This window comes from Pan paniscus, chromosome 23 (assembly GCF_029289425.2).
Source record: "Pan paniscus chromosome 23, NHGRI_mPanPan1-v2.0_pri, whole genome shotgun sequence".
Classification (NCBI taxonomy): Eukaryota; Metazoa; Chordata; class Mammalia; order Primates; family Hominidae; genus Pan; species Pan paniscus.
In genome coordinates, this window is record NC_085927.1 from 39,162,548 (window position 1) to 39,190,255 (window position 27,708).

The 27,708-nt window shown below is 48.5% G+C and overlaps 1 long non-coding RNA gene and 1 other non-coding gene across 3 annotated transcripts; both read right to left on the bottom strand.

The window, feature by feature from the left end:
- Window positions 1–2,102: 2,102 nt before the first annotated feature.
- Window positions 2,103–27,707, bottom strand: LOC106634256 (uncharacterized). Of its 2 annotated transcripts, XR_008622643.2 has the most exons (5): window positions 27,338–27,707; window positions 27,027–27,188; window positions 8,052–8,120; window positions 3,537–3,682; window positions 2,103–2,497 (listed from the first exon to the last, which is right to left on the bottom strand). It is a non-coding gene; the product is annotated as an uncharacterized LOC106634256 (long non-coding RNA). The 2 variants fall into 2 exon arrangements; XR_004668572.3 differs by lacking the exon at window positions 3,537–3,682.
- Window positions 13,590–13,697, bottom strand: LOC112438186 (U6 spliceosomal RNA). The gene has a single exon (XR_003026663.1). It is a non-coding gene; the product is annotated as a U6 spliceosomal RNA (small nuclear RNA).
- Window position 27,708: the final 1 nt, after the last annotated feature.

The following is a 27,708-nucleotide window of genomic DNA, read 5'->3' on the forward strand; positions in this document are numbered from 1 at the left end:
CTGGGCAACATGGCAAAACCCCATCTCTACAAAAAAATTTTTAAAAATTAGCCAGGCATGGTGGCTTGTGCTTGTGGTCCCAGCTACATGGGAGGCTGAGATGAGAGGATGGCTTGAGCCCAGGAGGCGGAGGTTGCAGTGAGCTGAGATCGTGCCACTGCACTCCAGCCTGGGCAACAGAGTGAGACCCTGTCTCAAAAAAAAAAAAATTATAATACTGTATTTTTACTGTACCTTTTCTATGTTTTGATGCACAAATACCACTGTGATACAGTTACCTACGGTATTCAGTACAGTCACATGCTGTACAGATTTGTAGCCTAGGGGAAATAGGCTACACCACAGAGCCTAGGTGTGTAGTAGGCTATCTCAGCTAGGTTCGCGTGAGTGCACTCTGTCATGTTCACACAATGATGAAATCAAATCAAATCACATTTCTCAGAACATATCCCCATCGTTAAGTGACTCATGACTATTTATTAATAAATAATACAGTAGTCCCCCTTTATCTGGAGTTTCACTTCTTACGGTTTTGGCTACCCATAGTACAGTAAAAGAAAACAGAGACAGACCACATTCATATAACTTTTATTACAGTATATTGTTATAATTGTTCTATTTTATTATTAGTTATTGTTAATATCTTACTGTGCCTAATTTATAAATTAGGCTTTATCATAGGTATGTCTGTACAGGAAAAAACATAGTGTATATAGGGTTTGGTACTATCTGAGGTTTCAGGCATTCGCTAGGGGTCTTGGAACACATCCCCCATGGATAAGGGAAGACAACTGTACATCACAACCAGTGGGATTTCTCCTAGGACTGCAAAGTGGCTTTAACACTGGAAAATCAATCAGTGTAATTCACTGTATTAACAGACTAAACAATTAAAATGATCAGATCATTTCATTAAAGGCAGAAAAAACATTTGGCAAAATCCAAGATTCGTTCCTGATTGTTAAAAAAAAAATTAAGCAAGCCAGGAATAGAAGGGAATCTTCTTACCTAATAAAAGGCATCTACCAAACAAAACCCTATAATGAACATTAGGGTTCATTAATGTTTTTCCCCTAAGATCATGAACAAGACAGGTCTGTCTACTCTCACCACTTCTATTCAACATTGTATTGGAGATTCTAGCCCATATAATCAGACAAGAAAAGGAAATAAAAAAAATTCAGATTTGATATAAAGAAGAAAAGTTGTCTTTATTTGCAAAAAAAAAATGTTCATCTAAGTTAAAAATCTGATGGAATTTGCAAAAAAGCTGCTGGAACTAATAAATGAGTATAATAAGGTTGAAAGATACAAGATCAACATAAAAAATATATTACTAGCAAAAAACACCTGGACATTGAAATTTTAAAAAATACTATTTACAGTAGCATAAAAATATGAAATAGACTAAACAGAACAAAAAAGTATGTTAGGCCTATACAATTAAAGCTACAAAACAAGCTGGGCGTGGTGGCTCATGTCTGTAATCCCAGCACTTTGGGAGGCTGAGGCGGGCGGATCACGAGGTCAAGAGATCAAGACCATCCTGGCCAAGATGGCGAAACCCCGTCTCCACTAAAAATACAAAAATTAGCCGGGCATGGTGGCGCCTGCCTGTAATCCCAGCTACTCAGGAGGCTGAGGCAGGAGAACCGCGTGAACCTGGGAGGCTGAGGCAGGAGAACCGCGTGAACCTGGGAGGCAGAGGTTATAGTGAGCCAAAATTGTGCCACTGCACTCCAGCCTGGGTGACAGGGCAAGACTCCGTCTCAAAAAAAAAAGCTACAAAATGTTTCTGAGAAAAAGCTCTAAAGGTCTAAATAAATGGAGAGGTATACCATGTTCATGGGCTGAGAGACTCGATACTGTCAATATGTCAATTCTTCCCAAATTAATCTACAAACTCAACATAATTTCAGTCAAAGTCTCAGCAGGCTTTTTTGGTAGAAATTTACAAGCTGATTACAAAATGTATTGGAAATGCAAAAGCTTAGAATAGTCAAAACAACTTTGAAAAAGAGGAACAAAATTAAAGGACTTAAATGACCTAACTTTAAAACTTATTACAAAGGCACAGCAATGAAGACAGTGTGGCATTGGTGTACAAATAGACAAGTCATTTAATAAAGCAGAACAAAGAGTCTAGAAACAGACTTACAGATATATGGTCAATTTTCAACAAAGGTGCAAACTGGACATCATCAAAATTAACCTCTCTCTGCTCTTTGAAAGACGCTGTTGGCTGGGCACAGTGGCTCACGACTATAATCCCAGCACTTTGGGAGACTGAGATGGGTAGATTGCTTGTGCCCAGCAGCTCGAGACCAGCCTGGGCAACATGGCATAACCCCATCGCTACAAAAAATTAGCTGGGCATGGTGGTACACGCCTGTGGTCCTGGGAGGCTGAGGTGGGAGGATAGCCTGAACCCGGGAGGTTGAGGCTGCAGTGAGCCGTGATCATGTCACTGTACTCCAGCCTGGTGATGAGCGAGACCCTGTCTCAAAAAGAAAAAGAAAGACACTGTTAAGAGAATAAAAAGACAAGTCACAGATTGAAAGAAGATATTTGTAAATCACATATCTGATTTAAAAAAGACTCATATCCAGAATATATAAAGAACTCTCAATGCTCAATAATACGAAAACAAAGAATTTTTAAGAGTGCCCATGGGGAACAAATAATTGAAACAGACACTTGATCAAAAAAACACGTATGGATGACAAATAAGCAGGTGAAAAGATGCTCCATAGCATCAGTCATTAGAGAAATGCCAATTAAAATCACAGCGAGACTACTACGCATCTATTAGAATGGCTTAAATTTGAATAACTGGCAATACCAAGGGTTGGTGACGATGTGGAGCAACTGGAGCTCTTAGGTACTGTTTTACAATCACTTTGAAAAACAGCTTGGGCTGGGCGCAGTGGTGCATGCCTGTAATCCCAGCACTTTGGGAAGCTGAGGCAGGTGGATCACATGAGGTCAGGAGTTCGAGACCAGCCTGACCAACATGGCGAAACCCCATCTCTACTAAAAATACAAAAATTAGCCAGGTGTGGTGTTGCATGCCTATAATTCCAGTTACTCAGGAGGCTGAGACAGGAGAATTGTTTGAACCCAGGAGGCAGAGGTTGCAGTGAGCCGAGATTGTAACATTGCACTTTAGCCTGGGCGACAGGGCGAGACTCCATCTCAAAAAAAAAAGAAGGAAAAGAAAAACAGCTTGGCAGTTTCTCTCATACTTCACATACAATTACCTTGAGACCCAGCAGGTCCACTCCTAGGTATCTAACCAAGATAAATGAACACATATGGCAATACAAAAATGTGTATGCAAATGTTCATAGCAGCATTATTTATAATAGCCCCAAACTGGTAACCAACTTAATGTCCATCAACAGGTGAGTGGACAAACAAGTTGTGAAACATACCTAGCAGGAAAAAGAAATGAACTAGTAATATGCACAATGACATGGGTGAAGTTTAAATTATTATGTTGCATAAAAGAAGCCAGACCAAAAAAGAGTACATACAGTATGATTTCATTTGTATAAAATTCTATAGGCCAGGTGAGGCAGCTCACGCCTGTAATCCCAGCACTTTGGGAGGTCGAGACAGGAGGATTGCTTGAGTCCAGGAGTTCGAGACCAGCCTGGGAAGCATAGGGAGACCCCCATCTCTACAAAAAATAAAAAATAAAAATTAGCCAAGTGTGGCAGTGTGCATCTGTCTTCCCAGCTACTTTGGGAGGCTGGGGTGGGAGGATCGCTTGAGCCCGAGAGTTCAAGGCTGCAGTGAGCTATGATCATGCCACTACACTCCAGCCTGGGTAACAGAGTGAGACCCTGTTTCTTAAAAAGAAGAAAAATCCTAGAAAATGCAAAATAATCTATAGTGACAGAAAGCAGATCAGTGTTTGCCTGGGAATCAGGAGAGAGGTGGGTGACCAAGGGGAATGAGAAAACTTTTGGGGGTGGTGGATAGATTCACTGTCTTGATTGTGGAGATGATTTCCCAGGTGAAGACATGTCAAACTGGTGAAATTTTACACTCTGTAGTTTATTGTAACTACAGGCCAGGCACGGTGGCTCACACCTGTAATCCCAGCACTTTGGGAGGCAGGGTTGGGTGGACTGCTGAGCCCAGGAGTTCGAGACCAGCCTGGGCAACATGGGGAAACCCCATCTCTACTAAAAATACAAACAACAACAACAACAACAACAAACTAGCCAGGCACGGTGGCACATGCCTGTGGTCCAAAGGATCACTTGAGCCTGGGAGGTCGAGACTGCAGTGAGCCATGATTGCACCATTGCACTTCAGCCTGGGTGGCAGAGTGAGACGGGGAGGGGAGGGGAGCCTTCTCTCCTGCCTTAAGAGGGGAGTCAGGATGCAAAGCCAGGTCATCTGACCCAGAGCCTGTGTCCTTACCTGGCTGTCTCCTGCCTCCCAGTCTGCACCCAAGATGATCCCTTTGGGGCCCTAAATGGTGCTCAGATTCTCCTGGGAATATGTACAGGGCCTGGTGTATATGATCCTACATGAGGCTTTTTGTTTCTTTTGTTTTTGAGACAGGGTCTCACTGTGTTGCCCAGGCTGGGTGCAGTGGTGCGATTATAGCTCACTGCAGCCTCAAACTCCTGGGCTTAGGCAATCCTCCCACCTCACCCTCCTGAGTAGTTGTGACTATAAGCGCATACTAACACGTCACACTAATTAAAAAAAAAAATTGCAGAGATAGAATCTCGCTGTGTTGCCCAGGCCAGTCTCAAACTCCTGGTCTCAAGCAATCCTCCCACCTTGGTTTCCCAAAGTGCTGGGATTACAGGCACACACCACCACACCTGGCCCCATATGAAGTATTTGTAAGACTTCACCTTCATCTGACTATGGTAGTGATAGTGACAATGGTGATGATGATTTTTCTTTTCTTGTTCCATGAGCCTCAATCACCGTCAGCTCCCTGAGAACAGCTCCTAGGTCCTATAATGGCGTATTCCTACCTCAGGGCCTTTCTAGAGGTTGTTTCTTCACCCAGGGACACCTGGATCATCATACTTCATCAATTAATTGTTCTCATCCTTCAGCTTTCATCTTACAAGATTTTCTTTTCTTATGCTTGTAATCTCAGGGTTTTGAAAGGCCGAGACAGGAAGTTTGCTTGAGGCTAGGAGTTTGAGACCAGCCTGGGGCAACATGGCAAGCTCTTGTCTCTATTAAAAAAAAAAAATTAGCTGGGCATGGTGGTACACTCCTGTAATCCCAGTTACACAGGAGGCTGAGGCAGGGGGATCACTTAAACCCAGGAGTTCCAAGCTGCAGTGAGCTGTGATCATGCCACTGCACTGCAGCCTGAACAGAGTGAGAACTTGTCTCAAAATAATAATAATAATAATAATAATAATAATAATAATAAAAAGGCCAGGCGCAGTGGCTCACATCTGTAATCCCAGCACTTTGGGAGGCCAAGGCAGGCCGATCATGAGGTCAAGAGATTGAGACCATCCTGGCTAACACGGTGAAACCCCGTCTCTACTAAAAATACAAAAAATTAGCCAGGCGTGTTGGCGGGCGCCTGTAGTCCCAGCTACTCCGGAGGCTGAGGCAGGAGAATGGCATGAACCTGGGAGGCGGAGCTTGCAGTGAGCCGAGATCAGGCCCCTGCACTCCAGCCTGGGAGACAGAGCGAGACTCCATCTCAAAAAATAAATAAATAAAAACATTTTATAAGATCTGTGGCCCTATCTGCCAGGCCCTGTCATCTAAATTAGGGCCCTATTGTCCTCTCTCTCTTTTTTTTTTTTTTTTAAGACAGGGTCTTGTTCTGTCACCCAGGCTGGAGTGCAAGGGTGCAATCACGGCTCACTGCAGCCTCAACCTCCCTGGCTCAAGCAATCCTCCTGCCTCAGCCTTCTGAGGAGCTGGGACCACAGGCATGCACCACCATACCCAGGTAATGTTTTAATTTTTGCAGAGACAGGATCTCACTATGTTGCCCAGGCTGGACTTGAATTTCTGGCCTCAAGTGATCTTCCCGCCTTAGCCTCCCAAAGTGCTGGGATTACAAGTGTGAGTCACTGTGCCCAGCCTGTTATGTCCTTTCAGACACCCTGCCTCATTCCTTTTTACAACATGCAGTCAAGCAGTTATCTGACCGTGGGTTTGTGTGAGTCTGTCTTTGAGGCTGGTCGTGCTGGCTCCTGCATTTCCAACACAGAACCTGAGCTTCGGCTCAGAGTAGGCGCTCTGTAAACACATGTGGGACGAGTGAGGACGTTCCCTGGACGATGCCTGGGGTGCCCAGGCCACAGAGCTGCCATTGAATCTCCTGGGGGTTAAAGTCCACCACGTTCCACTCAGCAGGAAAAATTCAGAGCTGACATTAATTCAGACCCCACATACGTGATTCTTACTGAGTTAGACACCAAGACAATCTCGCCTTTTGTTGGGGCTGTGGGAGCCTTACGTACGCCTAGAGAGAAGCCAGTCTAAAATCAGTCGCTTTTTGAAACCATCAGCTCGAGAAATTAAGGATTCTGTCAGCGTGCCCTGAATTTCTGGGCCCAGCAATTAATTCCTTCTAGATTAAAGGATTGTTGTGTTTCTGATACATTATTATGCGGAGTGGGCTTGCTGTGAATTTTAAAACTTTAACCAGAATCCTCATTAACTGGGACCTTTTATCTGTGTGCAACTTCTAGAAGAGGCCAGTGGCTAGAAAGTGAGCTGATGCATCCAAAAAACACATTCCGGGTGTCCTGTTGCATATTCAGTCCAGGCAGCTGTTCTCCTTTCTGATGGAAACAGGGCCATTTACTTACAATGTGCCTGGTGCCGGCTGTATGTTGTACATTGCGCCATTGAATCATCACCTGCTCGATCAGGCAGCCACCGTCATTATTAGCTCCAGCGTACAGGTGAAGAGACTGGGGTCGAGAGAGATGGGGTCCCTGCTCAAGCCAATGGGTGGCACAAGTCTGTCCGACCTCCAGGCCCCATGCTCGGCTCTCAGCTTCTGTTGCTTTCCCTTCTCCCTGGATGGTGAAGACCACTGTGCGGAAGGATGATCACAAGGCCCTTTGGGCCACCATCCAGCCAAGAGCTATTTCATCTGTGCTGGGCTTGAGGCTCTGCTGAGCCCGAGGGAGTAGGGAGGCCCGAGGGAGCAGACCCAGTCGTGTGTGAGGCTGACTCAGGGGCCAAGAGCTCCATCCTCTGGGAACACCCACGGGGTTCAGGGCCCAGGGAGGCCAGCCCCTGCTGTCTATCATGAGCAGGCTCTGTCCCCTCCCTAGCATCAGTCCTCCTCCTGCCATATGTCTGGGAACCTCAGCTTCTCTCAGGCAGAGTCCAGCCTAGCTGGAGTCTCACTTTGTTGCCCAGGCTAGAGTGCAGTGGTGCCATCTCGGCTCACTGCAACCTTCGTCTCCCAGGTTCAAGCAATTCTTCTGCCTCAGCCTCCCGAGTAGCTGGGACTACAGGTATGTGCCACCACGCCTGGCTAATTTTTGTATTTTTAGTTTTGCCATGTTGGCCGGGCTGGTCTTGAACTCCTGACCTCAAGTGATCCGCCTGCCTCGGCCTCCCAAAGTGTTGGGATTACAGGCATGAGCTATCGCACCTGGCCAGCCTGGCTGTCCTGATGACAGAACCGGAGCCCAGATGCAGCCCTTTGAGGGAGAGACTTCCAGGCCCTATGTCAGATGCTTACTGAACATCTCCAAATGAGCCTGGGTCTCCCGGCATAGCAGCAACTTCCCACTTTGGTTTACACAGGTTTATATACACACAGTGTTTATGCACACAGCTACTTCCTCACCCCTGCGTGCCTGGAACCAGCGCTCCCCAGCCCAGTGTGCACCCCAGGCCAAGAGCCAGGCCATCACTCCCACAGTGGGCTTCCCCTAGGGCCCTGGGATCTTGTAGAAACCTTAGAAACTCAAAAAGAGTCAGGATTCCAGGAGTTCTGGCATCCCTAAGTAAAGTGCCCCTTTCGAGCTCCCCAGAGAAAGGAGCCAGGCAGCCCCGGAGAACAGTCCACTACTCACTGTTGGCGAGCGTGTAGAGAAATTCGAACGCTTGCATGCTGCTGGTGGGAATGCAAAGTGGCACAGCTGCTGTGGAAAACAGATGGTGATGCCTCAAAAAATTAAACAGAATTATCCATGTGACCCAGTAATTCCACTTCCAGGTATATACCCAAAAGAATTAAAAGGAGGGTCTCAAAGAGATCCCATGTTCATAGCAGTATTATTCATAATTGCTAAAATGTGGAGAAACTCACATATCCATCAATGGAAGAATGGATAAGCAAAATGAGGTCTGTCAATTCAATGGAATATTATTCAGCCCTGAAAAGGAAGGCAATTCTGACACAAGCTACAATGAGAATGAAGCTTGAGGACGTTATGCTGAGTAAATGAAGCCAGTCACAAAACAATAAATACTGTATGATTTCACTTATATGGCGTACCTAGAGTAGTCAAAATCATAGAGACAGAAAGTAGAATGGTGATGGCTGGGAAAAAGGGGTAATGGGGATTATCGTTTAATGAATACAGAGTTTCAGTTTTACAAGATGAAAAGGGTTCAGGAGATGGATGTTGGTGATGGTTACACAACACTACAAAGTTTAGTTAATTCCACTGAACTGTACCCTTAACAATGGCCAATTCTGCCGGGTGTGGTGGTGCAATTATGCCTGTAATCCCAGCACTTTAGGAGGCTGAGGAGTGGGGTGGGGGAATGGCTTGAGCCCAGAAGTTCGAGACCATCCTGGCCAACAAAGCGAAACCCTGTCTCTACAAAAAGATACGCTGTTTATGGTGGTGCATGCCCATAGTCCCAGCTACGTGGGAGGCTGAGGTGGGAGGATCGCTTGAACCCAGGAGGTCGAGGTGGCAGTGAGATATGATCACACCCCTGCACTCCAGCAGGGGTGACAGAGTGAGACCCCGTCTCCCAAAAAAAAAAAAAGGTAAATTTTGTTATATTTTGTAACGAATAGAATGGTAAAATTCCACTTAAATGGGGTACTTAGAGTCGTCAACATTGTAGAGACAAGTAGAATGAGGGATGGGGGAATGAGGAGTCAGTGTTGAACCAATACAGTTTCATTTGCGGAAGATGAAGAAGTTCTGGACGGGGGTGATAGTTGCACAACAATGTGAATGTACTGAACTGTATGCTTTAAAATGCTTTAAAATGGTTAAAATAAGCAAAATGGTCAGTTTTCCAGCCTGGACAACATGGAAACTCCATCTCAACAAAAAAATAGAAAAATTAGCCAAGCATGGTAGCACATGCCTGTAGCCCCAGCTACCCTGGAGGCTGAGGTAGGAGAATCACCTGAGCCGGGGAGGTTGAGGCTGCACTGAGCTATGATCACCACACTGCACTCCACCCTGGGTGACACAGTGAGACCCTGTCCCAAAAAAAAAAAAAAAAAAAAAGTCAATTTTACATTATTTATGTTACCAGAATTTGTAAAAAAAAAAAAAAAAAAAAAAGAAAGAAAGAAAAGAAATCTGAAGTTCCCCTTCATTAAGCAGCCTGCTATTCTCATGATCCTAGTAAATCCTGGTGGCGACATTTCAAGGTGCATTCTGGGATTGTCCTCAGTTTTCAGGTGAGAAAGCCAAGAGAGAGAGGTGACATGAGCAGCCTGAGGTCACCCAGTGAGTGGCAGGGCCAGGATTCCACCCAGGACCGCTGACTGCACCCAGCCACAGAGGGAGTGGCCCTCTTCCCTGACGGCTCCCCCAAAATCCCACTCAGATTCTCCTGGCAGGGGCCAGCAAACAGGATCCAGATGGCGGTTCACCCAGTTAGGACAGGGCCTAACTTGAAACCGCTCTGCCAGGATTTCCAAATGCATCCCAGATTTCTGTCCTGGAAGCATCTGGTGCCCTCCTGCTGGGGCAGTGGGGGGCCGAGGAGCAGCCAGGCCTGGCCGTGGGCCTGGGCAGTGACTGGGGGCTGGCGGGGCTTGGCACTGGCCTCGAGTCCATCTCCTCGGAGCCTTTGGGGGATCCTGCCGGCCCTAGAAGGCCCATTTTGCTCTGACAGTGGATTTGTCTTATTCCCACCTCTGCAACAAAGCCCCACAACCTGCCTGGCTTAAACAACAGACACTTATTGTCTCACTATTTTGGTGCTGGAAATCTGAAATCAAAGTGTGGGCAGGGCTGGTTCCTTCTGAGGCTGAGAGGGAGAATCTGTTCCAGGCCCCTCTCCTGGCTTCGGGTAGCCTCCGGCGCTCTTTGGCTTGTTGGTGGCCATCTTCTCTCTGTGTCTTAACATCATCTGCCTCTGTGAGCGTCTGTCTCTGTGTCCCATTTCCCCTTTATATAAAGACACAGCCACATTGGATTAGGGCCCACCCTCGTGATCTCATCTCAACATATCATCTGCAAACTCCCCATTTCCAAAGAAGGTCCCATTCACGGATCCTAGGGGTTAGGACTTCAACATCTTTTGGGGTGGTGGGGGGGACATAATTCAAACCATAACACCATCCCACAATGCTGTTACTCTTCTCAGCTGCCCAGGAGGCCAGTGGGGAACATTCTGGGGATTGGAGATGTTTGCAAACTGAAATGGCATTTCACATAGTCTCTACAGTTTTATGAATTGTTACCTGTTGCTACCACATACTGAGTGCTTGCTTGCTGTGTGCCGGGCACTCAACATAACTCCCCAGTCCTCAGCTGCAGGGTGGCTGCTATCATCCCATTATACAGGTGAGCCATTGAGGCTCACCTGGGAGGAGTCACTCGCTCTGAGACTCAAGGCTGATTATTCCCATCTGTGGGATTCATCCCACCACCTGTCTGAGCAGAGGCCCTGAGGTTTCTGTAACTCCTCCTATTCCTGAACACATTCCCCATTCCCATCCTGTGTTCCTTCCTTTGACCCCAAACAACTTGAAGTTGGAGGAATTAAGTGCAAATGATTGCAGTTGGGAGTAAAAGACAGCATCTGGGAATTCAGGCAGAAAAGGTGTGTGAGGGGGAGGCCTCCCTCCCTCCTTTTCTCCCTCCCTCCTTTCTTTTTTCTTGTCTTTTTTTCACATTCAAACAGAACTTCAGATTTTAGAGGTGAGAAAGGGCCAGGTGACGTGGCTCATGCCTGTAATCCCAACACTCTGAGAGTCCAAGGTGGGAGGATCCCTTGAGGCCAGGAGTTCGAGACCAGCCTGGGCAACATACCAAGACTTCATCTCTACAAAAACGAGATTTAAAAAAATTAGTCAGGCATGGTGGCACATGCCTGTGGTCCTAGCTACCCAGGAGGCTGAGGCAGGAGGATTGCTTGAGCCCAGCAGACAGGACTGTGGTGAGCTATGGTTATGCTGCTGCACTCCAGCCTGGGTGACAGAGCAAGACTTTGACTCTAAAAAAAAAAAAAAAAATTATTTTTAAAGGTGAGAAAAAAGTGTTCCCCAAGACTACGAGGAAGGAAGATGGGAAGAGGTGGAAAGTGAAGAGTAAGGTTCAGGCTCATCTGACCCTTATGCCCTCCTCCCGCCCTCAGAAACGCTGCCATTCTAGTCGGGCATGTTCGCGTGTGCCTGTAGTCCCAGCTACTCAGGAGGCTGAGGCAGGAGAATTGCTTGAACCCAGGAGGCAGAGGTTGCACTGAGTCGAGATCGTGCCACTGCACTCCAGCCTGGGCAACAGAGTAAGACTCCGTCTCAAAAAAAAAAAAAAAAAAAGAACACTGCCATTCTACAGGGAGCAAGATAGACACGAGCTATGTAGCCCTGCCCAGGCTGAGCTCCCAGTCCAGAGAGTGCATCCAGGTGAACCCCACCGCTATAACCTGCTGCCATAGCCCCCAAGGGGCCCCTAACATCTCAGTTTGTGAAGAGAGGTTTGGGGTTGGGGCAGGGCACCTAAACTGAGACTTGCAGGTAAGCAAAAGGCACCCAGGTGAAGCCTGGAGGAGGAGTGCCAGGTGGAAGGAACAGGGAGATCAACATGGAGGAACTCTGGAGGCAAGAGAAAGCTTGGAGCCCTTTAGGAACCGGGGAAAAGGTCAGTGTGGTGGGAACAGGGTGCCTGAAATGCCAGCAGGGCCGGGCAGTGGAGCTTTGCAGGTCAAGCGTGAGCTGCTTCCAGATGCCCTGGGAGCCACTGTGAGACTCCAAGTAGCAGGGTACGGGGGTCTGGCCTCCTCTGGCTGCAAGGGCTGGAGACCGAGGACGCCTGGAGACCAGGGCAGGGTGGCCCAGCTTGAACAATGGCGGTTGGGGTAGGGAGGTGCAGTGGGTTGAATGGTGGCCCCCACCAAAACATAGGTCCATGTCCAGGAACCTGTGAAGGTGCCCTTATTTGGAAAAGGGTCTGTGTAGCTGTAATTGAGAATTTTTAGTGCCCAGGTACAGTGGCTCACACCTGATATCCCAGCATTTTGGGAGACCGAGGCAGAAAGATCACATGAGGCCGGGAGTTCAAGACCAGCCTGGGCCACAGAGATGCCCCATCTCTACAAAAAATTGAGAAACTAGCTGGATGTGGTGGCAGGTGCCTGTAGTCCCAGCTACTCAGGAAGCTGAGGCAGGAGGATCACTTGAACCTGGAGTTCCAGGCTGCAGTGAGCCATGATTGCACCACTGCACTCCAGCCTGGGCAACAGAGTGAGACTCCATTTCAAAAAAAATTAGCTGGGTGTGGTGGCGGGCACATGTAATCCCAGCTACTCGGGAGGCTGAGGCAGGAGAATCGCTAGAACCCAGGAGGTGGAGGTTACAGTGAGCCAAGATCATGCCATTGCACTCCAGTCTGGGCAACAAGAGCAAAATGCCGTCTAAAAAAAAAAAAAAACCATATACCAATTTGCAGTGATTCCCCATTCTCCTGCAGCCCCCACCCCACCACCAGCTCCTGGCAACCACTTTCTGTCTCTGTAGATTTTCCTATTCTGGGTATTTCACGTAAATGGAATCATACACCATGTGGCCTTTTGCGGCTGGCTTCTTTCATGGAGCATAATGCTGTCAAGCATGTTGCAGCATGTGTCAGCGCTTCATTCCTTCCAAACAATATTCCATTGCGTGGATGGACCACATGTTGTCTGTTCAATTCATCTGTCGACGCACATTTGGGTTGTTGCTGCTTTTTAGTTCTTACAGATAATGCTGCTGTGAACACTCAGGTGCAAGTTTTTGTGTGACCCTATTTCCATTTCTCTTGGTTAGATACCTAAGAGTGGTGAATGTGGTTTCATTAAATTCTTTTATTAAAAACTTTTTTTTCTTTGACAGGGCCTCACTCTGTCGCCCAGTCTGGAGTGCAGTGGTGTGATCTTGGCTTACTGCAACCTCTGCCTCCTGAGTTCGAGTGATTCTCCTGCCTCAGCCTCCGAAGTAGCTGGGATTACAGGCACGGGCCACCATGCCTGGCTAATTGTTGTATTTTAGTAGAGACAGGATTTCACCATGTTGGCCAGGCTGGTCTCAAACTCCTGACCTCAGGTGATCCGCCTGCCTCGGCCTCGCAAAATGCTGGGATTACAGGTGTGAGCCACCACACCCAGCCAGTGAATGTGTTTTTTAAATTAAAAATAACATATGTTCTTTTTTTACGTATAATTTCTTTTTATGTTTAAGTATTTTTCAGTTTGTTAAAGGGCCATGCTAATCTGCTCTGTGTTGTTCCAATTTTTAGTATATGTGCCGCCAAAGCCAGCACGTGTGTACTTAATTACAAAAGTGATTCGTTAGAGATCACCAAAGTAACAAATTGGAAACCAGAAAACGTTTCTCACCTTTAGAATCTGTCTGTTTGAATGTGTATGTGTGGCTTTATTGACACATAATTCAAATACCGTACAAGGCCAGGCATGGTGGCTCATGCCTGTAATCCCAGCATTTTTTGGTAGCTAAGGTGGGAGGATCGCTTGAGCCCAGGAGTTCAAGACCAGTCTGGGCAGCATAGGCAGACCTCGTCTCTACAAAAAAAAAATTTTTTTTTGTTAGCCAGGTGTGGTGGTGCACACCTGTTGTCCTAGTTGAGGATGAGGCAGGAGGATCGCTTGAGCTTCGGAAGTCAAGGCTGCAGTGAGCCAAGATTGTGCCACTGCACTCCAGCCTGGGTAAAAAAGCAAGACCCTGTCTCAAAAAAATAAAAATATTAAAAATGTTTAAAAAGAAGATATTGAGGCCGGGCATGGTGGCTTAAGCCTGTAATCCCAGCACTTTGGGAGGCTGAGGTGGGCAGATCACCTGAGGTCAGGAGTTCGAGACCAGCCTGGCCAACATGGCGAAACCCCATCTCTACTAAAAAAAATACAAAAATTAGCCAGGCATGGTGGTACGCACCTGTAATCCCAGCTACTCGGGAGGCTGAAGTGGGAGAATTGCTTGAACCCAGGAGGCGGAGGTTGCAGTGAGCCAAGATCACGCCACTGCACGCCAGCCTGGGTGACAGAGCGAGACTCCGTCTCGAAAAAAAAAAAAAAGATATTGAAAGATATTGACACACCCATAATGTCCCCAAAGATATCTGGTGTGTCCCACCCTGCAGATGTGCGTTTGCTAATGCTTACGTTCACGGCATGTGACACAGCAATCGTGTGGAAGGAAACTATGACAACTCCTGCCCTGTGCAGAAGGCAGCCTGTGTCAGGCCCCTCTGATCCCACATGTGCCCATCAGTAATGACCCATTCAGTGCAGATTAGACATAAAACCAGCTTTGACTTCAAAGGACCAAGCAGCTAAGAGTAAGAGAAAGGAGGATTTTCAGCTCCCTGGGGATGGGGAAAGATATTCAAAGGGCTGGAACCTCTCTTTCTTTGGCAAAAAAGAAGGCCAAAAAAAACCTTCCAAAGGAAAAAAAAAAAAAACCTCTGGGGAATCGTTTTATTAAGATGGATGGATTATGGGTGATTTATTTTCTTTTTAAAAAAAGTGCTTTAATGATATTATATTGCTATTATAATGTTTTACTACTAAAAAAGATTCTAAGAAGCCTCTTAGGATTATGGATGAAAAAGAATGATTTTATAAAACTCAGCAATTCTTAAGAAGAGTACAGCCAAAAAAGCTTTCTCACTCCTTTATAGTTTCTTCCAATAACTGGCTCACCAAGTCAGAGGCTGAGCAGGCAGACAGCCGCAGACCTAAGGGAAGCTATGACCATCTCATCTGCAAGAATGAGAGTGGCCAGGTGCGGTGGCTCACGCTTGTAATCCCAGCACTTTGGGAGGCCAAGGCAGGCGGATCACGAGGTCAGGAGATTAAGACAACCCTGGCCAACACGGTGAAACCCGGTCTATGCTAAAAATACAAAAAAAAAAAAAATTAGCTGGGCATGGTGGTGGGTGCCTGTAGTCCCAGCTACTTGGGAGGCTGAGGCAGGAGAATGGTGTGAACCCGGGAGGCAGAGCTTGCAGTGAGCCGGGATCGCACCACTGCACTCCAGCCTGGGCGACAAAGCGAGACTCCGTCTCAAAAAAAAAGAATGAGAGTGACTTAGAGCACATAGGAAAAAGCAGGTAAGAAAAGGCATAAAAGGTTTCTCTCTTTAAAATCATTGTTAAAAAAAAAGTCAGGAATTCTTGATCATTCATGATTAGTAAGAAAGGCTGCACCTAAATATATTTTTTTTATTTTATATTATAAAGACAAGGTCTTGCTCTGTCATCCAGGCTGGAGTGCAGTGGTATGATCATGGCTCACTGTCACCTCGAACTACTGGACTCAAGTGATCCTCCTGCCTCAGTAGCTGGGACTACAGGCCACCATGCCTGGCTCAATTTTAAATGTTTTTTAGGGCTGGGGTCTTGCTACATTGCCCAGGCTGGTCTCGAACTCCTGAGCTCAAGTGATCCTCCTGTCTCAGCCTCCCAAAGTGCTGGGATTACAGGTGTGAGCCACCACCCCCCTGGCCAGTGTTTGCCTTTTAAAATATCTCTCTGTGTAAGTATCCAATCTCAAATTATATTTTCTCTATTGCAAAAATGATTCGTACAAGCATCCCTCCTTACACAGTGATTGACAGTTCTATTATGTAGGCTCAAGTGCTTTAAAAAGAGTTCCACTTATTCTAAAAAGTACTATGAAATAGAAAAACATACTTATCTACTCAGAAGCACAGTCTAGAGGTGGCAGAATGCCTGGCACAGAATCTACTTTCCACTCCTTCACCCAGTACAGACATGGTGAACTGATTACAGCACTCTTCTCCACTAATCTAAAGACTGTCTCTCTAGCCTCTCTATCCCTTTTTGTTCTTCTAAAAGGCAACTTGTAGGAGTGGATCAGAGCTGGCATCCAGAAGGGTGTGTGTTGGGTGGGGCGGGGGGGTGGGGGCGGAAATCTCATCTCTGTGCAGGGACAAAACTAAGATGCCTCCCAGTGGTGGAGCTTTCTAATTGCAGGCATCGTACTTAGAGGACCAAAGCAAGACAAAAGGGCAGTAAATGAATGAATAATTCAGTCTAGTCTTCTGTAAATACATCCCTCCTAGAGAAGAGTTTTGAATTTTAACATGAGTTTTCTTTGCTTTAGGGATTTTAAGACTGGTTTATAGAAGCATTTCAGGTGACAGTTGGTAGCAAAGGGCCTTTAGAAAACCTCAGATTCTGGTTGGGCATGGTGGCTCACGCCTGTTATCCCAGAACTTTGGGAGGCCGAGGTGGATGGATCACTTGAGGTCAGGAGTTCGTGACCAGCCTAGCAAATTTGGCAAAACCCCACCTCTACAAAAATACAAAAATTAGCTAGGCATAATGGTGGGTGCCTGTAATCCCAGATACTCAGGAGGCTGAGGCAGGAGAATCACTTGAACCCAAGAGGCAGAGGTTGCAGTGAGCCGAGATTGCACCACTGCACTCCAGCCTGGGTGACAGAGTGAGACTCCGTCTCAAAAAAAAAAAAAAAAAGAAAAAAAGAAAAGAAAACCTCAGATTATTTTCCCAATGTCCTCTTTGCCAAAGGCTGACCCTTCTTGCTGCTTCTTGCTGTCCCAAGCCTTGCATCCCCAGCCTGCTCAGATTCCTCACTCTGCAGTCTATATGCAACATGCTTTGGATATAACCTATGTACTATTTCTTGATCAGTCTGTGCCAGGCACTGGGCAAAGAAATCCACGTGCCTCATTCAGATGCTCCTCGTAACAACTTGCCCTGAGACAAGTACCCTATCCCCATTTTCCAGGTGAACACACTGAGGCTCAGAAAGGGGAAGCAATTTGGCCAAGGTTACTCAGTGTCTCACTCAGGAACAGGCAGGATTGAAACATTTTCCTGGCCAACCTGGGCCTACAGGCCCCACAACGTTAGCCCCATGTTGGGCCCCTCTTTGACACCAGGCCACCCTTCTCTTGCCAGAGGAGTCCCAGGTCAGCTGTGCCCCTGGGAATGTCCCACCAGGGCTGGGCATAGTCAGCCCAGATGGGCCAAGGGCTGCCTGTCGGGAGGGAAAGGGGACGGTGTAGGGTCCCAGGGCCAATTCTGGACCTGCACTATGCTGGCGACTGCCCTAGGGTTCTGCAGCCAGAGTTTGAATATGGCTGCTGCTAGCTGTGCAACAGTTTGCCACCCTCCCTGGCCTCCCTTTCCTGTGCCAGATCCCTCCTCTGGGGGCAGCTGTGATAATGCGTGCAGTCACATAGATAAAGGCTCGAGGCTGACAAGTGGAAAGCAGGTCAGTGGTCGCCCCTTTATCTCTGTTTCTAACACTGTCTCCTTCTGTGTGTGTGTGTGTGTGTGTCTCCCTGTACTACTGTCTGTCTTTCTGTCTTTCCCTCCCCCTCTCTTCCTTTTCCTCCCTCCGAGGGGTCAAGGGAGGACACAGGACACAGCCAACTTTGGCTTTGTGAGGCCCCAACTTGCAGACGTAGGGCAGGCCGGGGGTGGGAGCAAACCTGGCTGCCCACCAGCCCACCTCCTGAGACAGGCCCTTCCCTCTGGTCAGGCCCCTATCTCCCCTACTCACCGCCCTGAATAGCCTCCACTCAGGTGTGTCCCGAGCAACTGGGAGCCCTGGGCCATGCCTGCTGAGGACAAGGACACTGGGTCCCTCCTGGGAGAGCACGGAGGGGTCATCTCCCTTAGGAGCCACCCTCACAGCTTCCCGGGGCTGGGGCTGGGGCCCGATTCAGAGGAGCTCCTGAATCAGCCCTGTCACTTGTGGTTCCTCTGCCCCATCTTTCTTCCTGGAGGTGGAAACCTACATGGAAACCTCCACACAGCACTCAGGAGCACTCCCCGGCTGCAGACAACAGCTCCTGGAGCCTGGAATGGCAAGGGCTGCTGTTTTACAACAAACCACACACACACACCACAGACACACACACAGATACACAGACACACACACAGACATATACACAGACACACAAACACATATACAGACAGACACACATGCAGGTACACACACACAGACACATAGACACACACTTCATTTTTAGGGCAAAGGGTGCCTAAGCCATGCATACGTTTTGGCGCTAAATTTTTTTCAAACAGCGCAAAGGGATTCATAATGAAAACTAATACCTGAGGCCCAGGTGGGCAGATCACTTGAGGTCACGATTTGGAGACCAGCCTGGCCAACATGCTGAAACCCTGTCTCTACTAAAAATACAAAAATTAGCCCGGCACAGTGGCGTGCCCCTGTAGTCCCAGCTACTCAGGAGGCTGAGGCAGGAGAATTGCTTGAACTTGGGAGACAGAGGTTGCAGTGAGCCGAGATTGTGCCACTGCAGTCCAGCCTGGGCGACAGAGCAAGACTTCAACTCAAGAAGAAAAAAAAAAAACAAACCTAACACCCTCGGTCCCTCAGTTCACCTTTCTGAAGGCAGTCAGTTTCTTGTGAATCCTTCCAGAGAAAGTGAATGCATAATTCAAATATTAATATTGATGAGTATATATTCCTGCAATTTTCCCCTAAATGGCAGCATCCTTTACTTACAGCTATATTAACTTTCTTCATCCAACAGGTGATCTTGGAAACTAGTTCCATATCAAAACACTTAGCTCTGCCTCATCTTTATGTACATATAATTCACATGTCAAAACATTTACCCTTTAATGTGTACAATTCAGTGGTTTTTAGTATAGTCAGAGCTGTGCAACTGTCACCACTACCTGATTGCAGGACACTCTCATCACCCTAAAAAGAAATCCCACACCCATGAGTGGACACCCCCGCATCCCTTGCCCTTAGTCCCTGGCAACCGCTAATCTGTCTTCTGTGTCTATGGATTTGCCTAGTGTGGGTTTCTCTTATAAATACAATATATGGCCTTTCATGTCTGGCTTCTTTCACTTCACATAATGTTTCCAAGTTTCCTCCATGTTGTAGCTTTGTATCAGTGCTTTGTTCCTTTATTTATGGTGAATATTCTATTGTACACATATACTACATTTTGTTTAGCCCCTCTTTCTTTTTAACAGCAATGTAGTATTCCACTGATGGATGTATTTAATTTTTTTTTTTTATTAGACAGGGTCTCACTCTGTCACTCAGGCTGGAGTGCAGTGATGCAATCATAGCTCACTGCAGCCCCGACCGCCTGGGCTCAAGCAATCCTCCCACCTCAGCCCCCCAAGTAGCTGGGACTACAGGCACGTGCCACCATGCCCAGCTAATTTTTGTATTTTTTGTAGAGATGGGATCTCACTATGTTGCCCAGGCTGATGTACCTTAATTCACCCATCTCCTGCAATGGGCGTTTAGGTTGCTTCCAGTCTTTTGCTACTGCAGATATTGCTGCAGTTAATTTCCTTGTGTTCTTTGCAAATATACCTGTAAGAAACTTCCTCGATGTAAAATTGCTGGGTCAAAAGGGTATACATCTTTCAGTTTTATATATTTACCAACTGTGCTCCAAAGAGGGCACATACGAAGGCGACATTTTCCCCATACCCTTGCCAACCCATTTTATCAAAAATGTTAAGTCCTTACCATCAGCTTTGCATTGTGATTTTCATTTGAATTCTTTTTTTTTCTCTTACTCTTTCTTCTTCTTCTTTTTTTTAAGACACGATCTTGCTCCAGTGTGCACCATCACAACCAGCTAATTTTTAAATTTTTTGTAGAGATAGGGGTCTTGCTATCTTGCCCAGGCTGGTCTTGAACTCCTGGTCTCAAGTAATCATCCTGCCATGGCCTGCCAAAGTGCTGGGATCATAGGTGTGAGCCACCACACGTAAGCACATTGCTTTTCTTTTGAGTGAAGCCTTTTCATTCTGAGTTAGTCGTCTGTTCACAACTTTTATTCATTTATTAAGTCATTGATCAAATGTTATTGATTTGTAAAAGCTCTTTATATGTGGAGAAAATTAGCCTTTTTATCTGATTTAGACATTGCAAAAAATTCCACAATTAATCATATTACAGTTGGCATTTGAACAATATGGGGATTAAGGCACTGATCCCCCTCATGCACACTCAAAAATGTGCACATAACTTTTGACTCCCGAAAAACTTTACCACTAACAGCGTACTGCTGACCGGGAGCTTACCGATCACATAAACAGTCCATTAAGGCTGGGCGCTGTGGCTCACACCTGTAATCCCAGCACTTTGGGAGGCCGAGGCAGGTGGATCACCTGAGGTCGGGAGTTCAAGATCAGCCTGACCAACATGGAGAAACCCTGTCTCTACTAAAAATACAAAATTAGCTGGGTATGGTGGCACATGCCTGTAATCCCAGCTACTTGGGAGGCTGAGGCAGGAGAATTGCTTGAACCTGGGAGGCAGAAGTTGCAGTGAGCCAAGATCACGCCATTACACTCCAGCTGGGGCAACAAGAGTGAAACTCTATCTCAAAAAAAAAAAAAAATTAACACATATTTTATATGTTATTATATACTGTATTCTCACAATAAAGTAGGCTAGAGGAAAGAAAATGTGGGTAGGTGTGGTGGTTCCTGCCTGTAATCCTAGCACTTTGGGAGGCTGAGGTGGAAGGATCATTTGAGTCCAGGAGTTCAAGACCAGCCTGGGCAACATAGCAAGACCCCAACTCTTAAAAATATGAAACAAAATTTTTAAAAAGAAAATGTTATTAAGAAAATCATAAAGAAGAAAAAATATATTTGCTATTTATTAAGTGGAAGTGGATCATCATAAAGGTCCTCATCCTTGTCTTCATGTTGAGTAGGCTGAGGAGGAGGAAGAGGAAGAGGAGTGGGTGGTCTTGCTATCTCAGGGGTGACGGGGCTGAGGAAAATCCGCATATAAAGGGATCCATCAGTGTAAACCCATGTTGTTCAAGAGTCAGCTGTGTTTTTGTTCTATACAGAAATTGTGGCCTGGCACAGTGGCTCACAATGTAATCCCAGCACTTTGGGAAGCCGAGGTGGGTGAATCACCTGAGGTCAGGAGTTCAAGACTGGCCTGGCCAACATGGCGAAACCCTGTCTCTACTAAAAATACAAAAATTAGCCAGGCGTGGTCATGCATGTCTGTAATCCCAGCTACTCAGGAGGCTGAGTCAGGAGAATCGCTTGAACCCAGGAGGTGGAGGTTGCAGTGAGCCAAGATTATGCCACTGTACTCCAGCACTCCAACCTGGGTGACAGAGAAAGACTTTGTCTCAAAAACAACAACAACAACAAAAACAGAAATTGTTATGCACCCAGATGTATCTTGTACAGCTTCTGGAGTTGTATGTGCCCTAGAACTCTTAGAAAGGTTATAAAAAGGGCTCAGCATCTGTGCCTATTTATGATCCATCAGGGGAACCACACAAATCAACAGATGTCCCCAGCCCAGAACGTGGTGAGTGGTGAACCCCAGTGGACACATGACCCAGTGTTGGGGGTGTGAAACATCCTTCTAGGGGTGGAGTGGGGGTGATGTCTGAGCTGAGACTGGATGGTGAGCTCAGGCAGAGTGAGTGGGTATTGGCAGGCAGAGGGACAGGGCAGGAAAACCCGCAGACAGACGGAGAGCACAGGATGGGCTAGGGAACTGAGACATCCCCTAGCCCACCCTGGGTGTGGGGGTCTGTCCCAGGGTCTGGGGACAGTGGGAGGACAAGCAAGCTGGGCCACCTTCAGTTCTCAGCCTGAGGGGGACAGGGAGACTGGAAGGTTTTCTTCGCAGGGTTGCTTGGCTCCATTTGCCTTTGGGAAGATTCTGCAGGACTGAAAGTATCAGAGGAGACAAGAGGCCATCGAGGAGACTGATGCCACATCCCATAAGGGGGTGGAGGCTGGATGGGATGGAGCCAAGGAATGGACACAGGGAAAGAGGACCCAGACTTAGCCCTGCAAGGCTGACCGGATGGTGGGGCAGGGACAATCTATAGTCAGGTCCCCCTCCCCCTATATAGCTGTCCATCCACCTAAGACTCCTAGGACCAAGCCTCAGGTGAGGAATCCATTCCCCCTGGGCCCAAGGGCTCTGTCTAACGGGGCTTCCCAAGCATGATGTATTCCAGCCCCAGGCAGCCCAGAGCCCACAGGCAGCCATTACCAGATGCATGGGTGGGTGATGGAGGAAGGAGAGGCTTCCCACCCTTGGCATGGGATGGGGGTCTGAGGGAGGCCAGAGTCTGTGAGGTGCTGAGAACGGATGAGGCTCAGGATGGGGGGGGGGGGCGGTGCCCCGGTCCTGCCCCCTCTGCCAGGCTCCTATGGGAGCCGAGACCAACCACCTAGGACCCTCTTCCAAAAGAGTCCCTCTTTCTAAGTCTGTCTGTCTCTTTTTCTGTCTCTCTGTCTTTCCATCTGTCTCCTTCTATGAAAGATGAAGACATCTCTCTAGATCACTTTGTCTCCCTCTCTCTCTGGCTACCTGGCACACTCTCCTGAGAGTCACTCACTATATCTCTCTGTCTCTGTCTCTGACTTCTCCTCTGTCCCCACCACTCTCATTCTCCTCCTGCTTCTCAGCACCACCACCACCTCCCCATTCATCCTGGAGCTGTCAGGTGGGGCGGGCCCACATGCTCATGACCCAGCAGGTGCCACCCGGGACTGGCAGGGCTGGTGGGCTGCTCCAGGGCCTCTGCTCTGAGGGGCTTCTCTGGTCTGCCCTTCCCTCCTGCCAGATCCGTCCAACCACATGGACTCACAGCTGCCACTTCAGATGCATCCAGCCGGGAGTGGGCTTCACCTCGCTGGGGTGGGAGATGGACAGCTTCCCATACAGAAGGTCTTAGGCCACGTTCCTAGGCTGTGGTCACCAAACATTTCCCTCACCAGCCTAGAAGTTCCACTACCAACGATTTAGGGTTTAAATGGCAGGAAGCCCTGTTAACTCCCCCTCCCCCCAACATTAAACATTAAACACATCAGTCATTCACACTCTAGTAGGAATGAGCCAAGAGCTCTTCCCTCTACCCCCTAGTTGGGTGGATGCTGCATATGGAGATACTGTTCATCCATTTTTGCAAGAGGAGATGAAAGAGAAGCAGAGGAAGGGACCTGAGAGAAGGCAAGTAGGGCAGAGGTGGGGGGTCAGAAAGGGGAGGATTTAGGAGAAATTGCCAGAGGAGGGGAAGGGGGAACAAACATTGCTAAGGAGAAAGCCTCTCATTTGTCCATTCCTGCAGTCAACAAAGCACAGTTGCAGGAAAGTCCCCGAGTCCTCACATCACCCCCATTTTCCAGATGCAGAAACCGAAGCTCGGAGAGAAGGGACTCTCTAGATCACATAGAACATCCAGGTCTCCTCACTCCAACAAGAGGTGCCCTGTCCTGCCATGCTCGCTTATGTCCAGCCCTGTCATTCTGTTGTCGTCCCCCTGTACCCCCCTCAAAGATGCAAAACGGGAGATTCCAGAGGACAGGAAGGCCCTCCCAAGCCCTAATTTATGATTTTCTGACAGCTTCCTTCCTCCCACTACTCCCTTCCAGCCCCAGTCCCAGCTCTCTGGGGAAAGAATGAGCTGGGTGAATGAGAAGGGCAGCTCCATGGAGCATAAATAACTCGGCTGGGCAGCTGCAGGCTGCCTAGGTCTCCCAGCGCCCCGACCCTGGCCCTGCAGGGTGCTTCCATCTCTGAGAGCCAGGGACAGGAGGGCCAAACCCCCTGATCAAAAGTGCAGAGAGCAGCCATTGCTCTTGGGCCCTGTCCTTTGTCTGGTCAGCAGCTTTTAAGGCTGTGGCCTTACACGGTCCCTTCCCTTTCATGGTGTCCAGGCACTGCCTTGGCAATTAGGCCTGGGCCCCTGGGGGCTGCGGCCATGGGCTCTGGGCACCCCTCGGGCTGCTTCCTCACCTATGGAACAGGCACGATATGGGAAGAGTGCCTGGGCTCACACGAGCTAATGTGTACACAGGGCTGATATGACGGGGCACACCCAAGCTGGAGAGACAGTCCTGTAGGACACAGCGGGAGGAAAGAGTCCCTTAGCTACGGCCCCGAGAGACTTCACAGGGGAAGGAGGCTGCCGCCCAGGTTGTTTGTTAAGAGGATAAAACATTTCCTGTTTGGACTAGGCCAGGATGGATGCGTCAGTGAATCTGCCCCAGACGGGCTGTGTTTCCCGGATCCCATGGCCTGCCCTGGGAGGGTGTCTGTGTGTGTCCCTGTGTGGTCCATCTGGGTGTGTGTCCAGGTCTGGGTATGTGTCCACACATTCTCTCTGGCCTCATCAGCCCCAAGATGGGACTCCAAATGTGAGCCAAGTTATCTCTTACCCCAAAGAAGACCCGCTTCAGGGCTCAGCCAGTGGGTGGCAGTGTGGTCTGGTGGGTAAACTCATAGACAGCTGCCCATCACTCACTAGCCCTGAGCCCCACACCTGGGGACAATAAGGCTTCCTCCTGGGTGGCAGAGAGGATCGCAGCAGACAATACAAGCAAAACGCTTAGCACAGCGCCTGGCGCACAGTCAGCATGGGGAACGGAAGCTGCTGTCGTTACTGGCGGTTGTGGTCTGGTCTTGGCAGTGGAAAGGACCAGGCCCCCAGGGGGGAGGCCCCGCCCGCAGGGACAGGCCCTGAGACCTCAAGCTAGCTGGCCCCTCTCCTCTCAGTTTCAGCAAACATTGAAACCTCAAATAATCAAAACCCCAGGCCCCCACGGCATTTCCTGCCTTTCCACTCAACTAGGAAAGAGGACCAGAAAGCAGGCTATCATCCAACAGGAAAGTGAGCCCTTAAACGGGGGCTTCAGCTGTGCCCCAGGGCCACTGAAGGGGAGACCTGAAGTTTTCACACTTTCCCAGAAGCTCAGACTCTTGAGCCAGAGGGACCTTAAAAGTCCTATGTGGGAGGGTTGCTTGAGGCCAGGAGTTCGAGACCAGCCTGAGCAACAGAGCAAGACCCCGTGTCTACAAAAAATATTAAAAATGAGCCAGATGTGCTGTCATACACCTGTAGTCCTAGCTAATCAGGAGGCTGAGGCAGGAGAATCGCTTGAGCCCAGGAGGTTGAGGCTGCAGTGAGCTGAAATCGCGCCACTGCACTCCAGCCTGGGTGACAGTGTGAGACCCTGTCTCAAAAAAAAAAAAAAAAAAAAAAAGAAGATCCCATGGCTTGTTTTTTCAGGCAAAGAAATGAAGCTCAGAGAGGGGAAGTGACTTATCTTGGGTCACACAGCTCCCAGAGGTTGCTCTGGAATTGACACCCTGGCCTATGGGTCACAAGGCTTGTGGGGTGGTATCCATCAGGTCACACAGCCACAAGGTGATAAATAGTGATAAATAAATCTATATTTATTTATCCGGGTCTACAGTGATAAATAAATACCCTGGACCCGGGAATCCCAGCCTCAGCAAGGACAGGCCCCTCTCTGATGTGAAAATGTTGATAACAGCTTTTACCAGGAGAGTCTCTTGCTGGGGAAATTCTGCAGCGGCCTGAGTCTGCCACAAGTTTGATGGCATTGGTTAAGAAATGTGGATGCCATTAATCGCAGGAGCATCTCAGACATGTTGCAAACAGACCTAGCAGTGCCTCCTCATTCTGTGGCACCCATCTGACACCCTAGACACCTCTCAGTCCCTCCAAGGCATTATCCAGTGCTTCTCCTTCCTAAACAGCTGCATGTTTGAGCTTCCTAAACAGCTCAAAGCACCCCTGGGGTGATGGGTTTTTATCTGGGCCGCTTGATTGGGGTTTCAGACAGGCCTGGCATCCTCTTGGGGGCATGGCTCCTCAGGAGTGACGAATTATCCAGGGTGTTAAGTCATTGATCTAGCTGTGTCAAAAACAAGGGCTAACCAGAGAGGTACAAAGCTGCATTTCTTGGAGGTCAGAGAGATGGCACAGGAGATGTGTCAAAATTTCACATGAAAAGGAGGGCAACAGCTCCCCAAGGGGGCAACATTGGCACCATGGTGATGTCGCTGGAGGGAGAGGGAGCCCTTGGGGGACTATGTGAAGTAGGGGAGAGTGGGTGACAGGCCATTACCATGATATCTCAATCCTTCCCACACTCCTGTAACGAATGTACAACTGTCCTCCCTGCAAAAGAAACACTGAGGCTGCGAGAGGGGCAAGACTTGCCTGAGCTAACTGGAGCAGAAGTAGCAGAGGCAGGGTTTGAACCCAGCTCTCACTACCTGTCCCTTGGGACAGGGCATCAGCTTTCTCTATGTGGACACACTGGTGATGCATCCCCCGTCCTGCCTGCCTGCCTGCCTATGGTGGCCTATGCTGCCTGCCCCTGGTGAGTCCAGGAGGGGCAATCCAGTGACTGGCAGATCCTTTCTGGGGAGTGTTTCTAGAAGGGACCGTGGGTCTGGACAAGCCATAACAGGAAGTAGCCAAGCTGGGCAAGGGCTTCCCCAGCCCAGGCCTAACTACTGCCCATCGATCCAGGCAGAAGGCGGGGTTAGAGACTGCCCTGGGAGATTGGGGGTCTGGGTCCCCTCTGATGAGAGCTCTGGTCTCTCCCTATAAACACACACTCCTATCACAGACACACACATAACACACATGCACATAAATCCACATCAAGCATGCACACACATCCATCATACATACATACGACACACACATGCACCCCTGCACACACACACTACGCTTACATATACCTTTGTGGGATGTAGAGCCATTCCTCCAGAAGCCCATCCATGTACCCCAGATGAAGAAACCACCCAACACCAGTTCTTACCTTGTTACATATGGTGAAATCAAGGCATAGACCAAAGTGCTGTGGTTAAGAGCTGATACTCTCCGAAGTCAGGCGATCTGGGTACAAATCCTGGCTCTGCCAAACCCCTGCCACGGTGCTTTAGGTAAATGACAGCTCCTTTCTGTGGCTTAGTTTCTCCACCTGTAAAATGAGAATAAGAACAGACGCTGCACTTACGGGGTCAGCCCAGATCTCCTCCTAGGGAGACTGCGAGTGCCTGGGCCTCAGTTTTCTCTTCTGTAAAATGGGGATATTGTGCCCAGTTCGAGCAGAGTGGCTTGAAGAGTCACCTGAGATAGGATGTGAAGTGGCCGCGGTGAGGTGCCCAATACACCTGGCGCGCACTGCTCAGGAAGCTTTCCTTGGAGGGCTGGATCCCGCAAAGGTGTCGAAAAAGGATGAGTCCCCGATATCATTCGCTCAGGTGAGGTGGGTTCGGGTCCCGGCTGCGTCTGGGACCGTGGCCCGGGCCTCAGTTTCCCAGTCTACAGCCCGTGGGAGGACACCTCGGAGCTGGCACCCCGCCCCCAAAAGGGCCCCGCGGCGCAGGGCGTGGGGCTCAGGTGGACACCTGGCGGGCCTCCTGGCGGGGGCGCCCTGGCCGCCCGGGCCCCTCCGGGCTCCTTCCGGGTTGGCAGCGGCGGCGCAGGGGGCGGGGGGC